Source organism: Octodon degus, unplaced genomic scaffold (assembly GCF_000260255.1).
Source record: "Octodon degus isolate 3935 unplaced genomic scaffold, OctDeg1.0 scaffold00165, whole genome shotgun sequence".
In the NCBI taxonomy this organism is placed as follows: domain Eukaryota; kingdom Metazoa; phylum Chordata; class Mammalia; order Rodentia; family Octodontidae; genus Octodon; species Octodon degus.
This window is the reverse complement of record NW_004524741.1, coordinates 4,083,522-4,087,836: the sequence shown is the minus strand read 5'-3', so window position 1 is coordinate 4,087,836 and position 4,315 is coordinate 4,083,522. Positions and strand designations below refer to the sequence as shown.

At 37.1% G+C, this 4,315-nt stretch overlaps 1 pseudogene; it reads right to left on the bottom strand.

Moving 5' to 3' along the window:
- Nucleotides 1-306: 306 nt before the first annotated feature.
- LOC101577113 lies at nt 307-3,669 on the bottom strand (annotated as a pseudogene).
- Between the last annotated feature and the right edge of the window lie 646 nt (nt 3,670-4,315).

Genomic DNA, 4,315 nt, shown 5'->3' with positions numbered 1-4,315 from the left:
CAGAAATTGAAGAAAAGAACAGAATACTAAAAACTATTAGCAGAAACAGAGCACTTGTAATGGAAAGCCCATTAGAATCATGACAGATTTCTGAACACAGACAACCAAATCAAGAAGAGATTAGAGTGAGATATTGCAGGTCCTGAAAGAAAACAACTTTCAACCCAGACTGATGTATCCTGCAAAACTATCTCTCACGATAAAGAACTACTGAAGAAATTCATGACAATGAAACAAACTCTGCAAAGAGTATTGGCAGATATTTTAGAAAGAGAAAAAGAGATAAAAAAGGTCACCATATACTTGCTAGGGGAAAACTGCAAGAGGAAGAGATAACAATTATAAATATATATGCACCCAATGTAGGAGCACCCAACTATACAAGACAAAATTTAAGACATGTAAAAGACAAATAAAAATTACATATATTCTAAAATCCAAAAACAGTAAAAAATGTACTATAAAGTTATGTGGAAAACATTTGTATCAAATAAGGATATTTCTGCCACTCAGAAATATTTTACAAATAAGCATATAGTTTCATTTAAAAAAGCAGATTTTCCCAAAGCTGCATCTATTAGTTGAGAATTTTATCAAATACTATGAATGCATTTAACTGGATCATTTTATAGGGAAAGTCATAACATTAATATTATGAATCTATCATTTTTATTCAAATTCTAAATTGTAAAACAAGATAATTTAGAGATAATTCCAGTGAGGCACAAATGTGGCTCTAATGAAACACTCTACCATCCCATATGACCAATAAATGTAACACAACACAGAGCAAATGCCTCACTTTGGCAATTCTATACAGTGGAGGTCCTGTCAAAATGGTCTTTTGTAAGACAAACTATCAAACAACAACAACAAAAATATCCTGAGTTTTGATAACCCTATACAAACTGTGGGACTTTGTCCTTAAGGTCTTCAAATTGTTGCATTCATTTTGGCTTTGGTCTCTGGAGTCACACTGGAGTCACATTAGGCAAGTCATGCTCCTCAGAGTTCCTTTAGGTTGACTACTCAGCTGTGTGAGACAAGCAGATGTGTCGTATGAGTATGGAAGTGATTTTGCCACCTGCCCCTGGGCAGTATGAGTTGAGCCAGGAGGCACTACTGCTGAGACACAAATCGGTTTCTACTCATCTCGCTGGCATGGCTGCTGTAAACACTGTGTGGCTTATAAAATATTGTCCAAGGGCCAGGGTGATGGCTTGGTGAAAGAAGGGCTTCCCTGGCAAGCACAAGGGCCTGAGTTCAATCCCCTATTCCGCCAAAAAAAAAAAAAATTGTCCAGTGCTGGGGCTACCGTGTTCTGGGTGCTCTGACAAAAGCAAGAGGGTAGGAATCCAAGGATTGTCTCTCTGAAGCCTCTCTTGCTGACCTGAGTGGCTCTTTGTAAGGCTTGCTGGGATGCATGGCACTACTGGGATCATCTCCACTGATCCTGAGGTGTGTTGTCACTCGTTTTTCTTGGAGACCACTGAACATTACTATTGTATTCTTAGCAGTTTAGTTGTTCCCTTCACACTGTTTGCTCCACATTTCCTGTAGTTTGTTGGTCAATGCCATTAAATTTAAACAAACATTAGCAGGAGTATCTTTACTATTAAGGCCTTAAAAGGAAGGAATTTGCAAAACTTTTCTGAATTTACATTTCCCATATGTTTTCTATTTTCTGCACGAGGAGGGCTGGCAAGAAGTGCTCTATCTATGGGTAAGCTTACCTATAAGTTCACTCAAGGTCTAATCTTGGTCCTTGGAGTACAGTTCCGCACAAGTTTTTTCTTACCCTAACAGGTTTCACAATAAATGGTTTAGAGGTTGTAGAAATATCCTCCTTATTTTGGGATGCTTACTCAAGGTGTGGGTCTAGAAGCAAATGCACTTTGTTGTCAATAAAACATGTATCACATTTTTCTGGTGCATTTTGCTTGTGCTCTGATTTTTCAAATATTTGAGTTCAAAAATGTTGCTTTCACTATGGATATCTTCTTTTCAAGGGGAAAAGAAGTGACTTCAGGGAATGTTCTGAATCTGTGTCTTCTGGTGGTAACAGGTTTTACAAGACAGCCTTGATCAACCAGAGGTTCAACAACACCTGTGCTGCATGCAACATCATATGGCTGCAGAGAGACCCATCAAAATTTTTCTGTAAGTTATGAGGAACTCTACCAACAGTGCCTGATTTAAATATTTAACAAGGGAGGAGATAGTGACAGGAGCAGTTGTGTGAACTTGGCTTAAAGAGATTTGGTCCAAATATAACACCCAAGTTTTTGGCATTCATCTAGTTTTCCTCTGCTTGATTTACTATCCACTTAAGATATACCATGAGGTCGCAAAGACTTAAAATTTGATGTTGGAAATTGTCTTAGGAAGTGTTTGCTTATTAAAAGCATTTGCTTTACTTCACATGTATTTGGATACTTTTTTCCTCGGCACTATCTTTTTTTTATCTCTTGTTCTTTATTTACATATCAGATTCCTTTTGAAAGGTCTATAAATTCCTTATACAATTGGAATAAAATAAATGGCTCTGGGAGCTGTTGAAGGTATAATTTTAAGATGTCACAGATGCTTTGGGCACTAAATTCTAAGATAGATTCCCTTTTCGAAAGTCTGACACAGATTTTCAGTTTCAGTTTTGTTTCCACAGACATGATCAATTCCCTGGAAAGACATGGCTCTATTTTCAATCTCTGAGGCACATATTTTGAGTATAAAAGGAATGCCATCTGGTTCTTTTCTTTCAACTTGTATGAATTCTGCTCCAATTATACTAATTTTCCCTGGAAGTTTCTGATGACCACCAATGATGATTAATTTTTTCAAACACTTTCTGTGACAAACAAGGAGACACTCCTTGCATTCAAAACCTTGGAGTACTACAGTGCCTTCACAATCTCTGTATTTCATATGGGATCTTAATCTGAAAAATTATGTTTAGAATGACAGCTGTCTTTGACATCAGTGTTTTTATAAATTTTCCAAGAGAGTTGAGTCCAGTTTGTGAAAGGGAAGGTGGTTTATTTTCACATAGAGCACCCAGCGAAGACATAGTTCTACTAGATGGAGTTCATGGAAGTTTATGATGAGTCTCCTGTATGTAATAACTTATGAACTCAGAGAGAGCCCCAGATGCACTGCTTCCTCCAGTATCTCAAAATCAAAGAACATCCCAAATGTCCATGATTGTATGAAAGAAGGACCTGTTGTGTCTGCACTTTTGGAGCATCTGTGCTCTTCAATTTTATTATAACTGTCACAAAGGTGTACAACTTCCTCCAAAGAGTCAGCGGGACTGTATGTAGATGTTAATTGCTCATTTAAATTCCCATCGTCTTTTTTTCTTCAGTTGAATGTATAGCCTTGACAAATTCATTGTATCATTGTATTCTTGTCCTGGATCATAGAGTTTGGCATTATCACATAGAGACTAGCAACTGTGTGCAAGGGAGGCACCTGCAGATGCTGCATCTGGAAGAGATTAACCATTATAGCTTTAAGGGTAAGACCACACTGGAAAACAAATGTGCAAAGTCATGTTAAAATTTATCTTTTGGTATTTTCTAGATTGTGTTGTTTTTCTTCAACATTAGTTATACAAACTTTGTAGAGTTCATTTGCATCTTCTACTTTTTGAAGAGAAATATTGTTCATATTTATAATGTTTTAACCTCAACTAGTAGATGATTTGGTTCTTTGATGTCTTTGTTACTTTTCTCTCATTGCTGGGACAAAATACCAGACATCCAGAATTAAGGAAAGAGAGGTTTATTTAGTTCACAGTTTTAGAAGTTTCAGTCCATACTTTGCTGGCTCCAAGGCAGAAGGGCACATGGAAGAGGGCAGCCATTCATGGCCTCAGAAAACAGCAAAGAGCAAAAGGAGGAGCAGTGGCTGGGGCAGTTAGCTAGCCTCTTCCCCTTCTCATATTGTATGCAGATTACCAAACCCACAGTGAGTGTAAAACTAACACCCATAATCCCAGCATTGGATCATGAATTAATCACAAAATCTAGAACCCTGCCCCATGACTGCATGAGGCTTTGGTGGAACAACTAGATACAGACCATAACACTTTATATCTGAACCCACACTTTTGAATTAGGGGGTAATTGCAGTTCTTATAGCTCTCTACATATATTTAACTTTGCAACCCCAATAGGAAAATAAGATTTCAATCTCATAATGATAATCTTAGATCTCCCGTAACTTCCATTGTATAAAATTCAGCTCAGAAAACTTCTAGTAATTATCCTTTCATTGTATGTTAACAAGATTGCTACAAGGGCTATGAAACTAT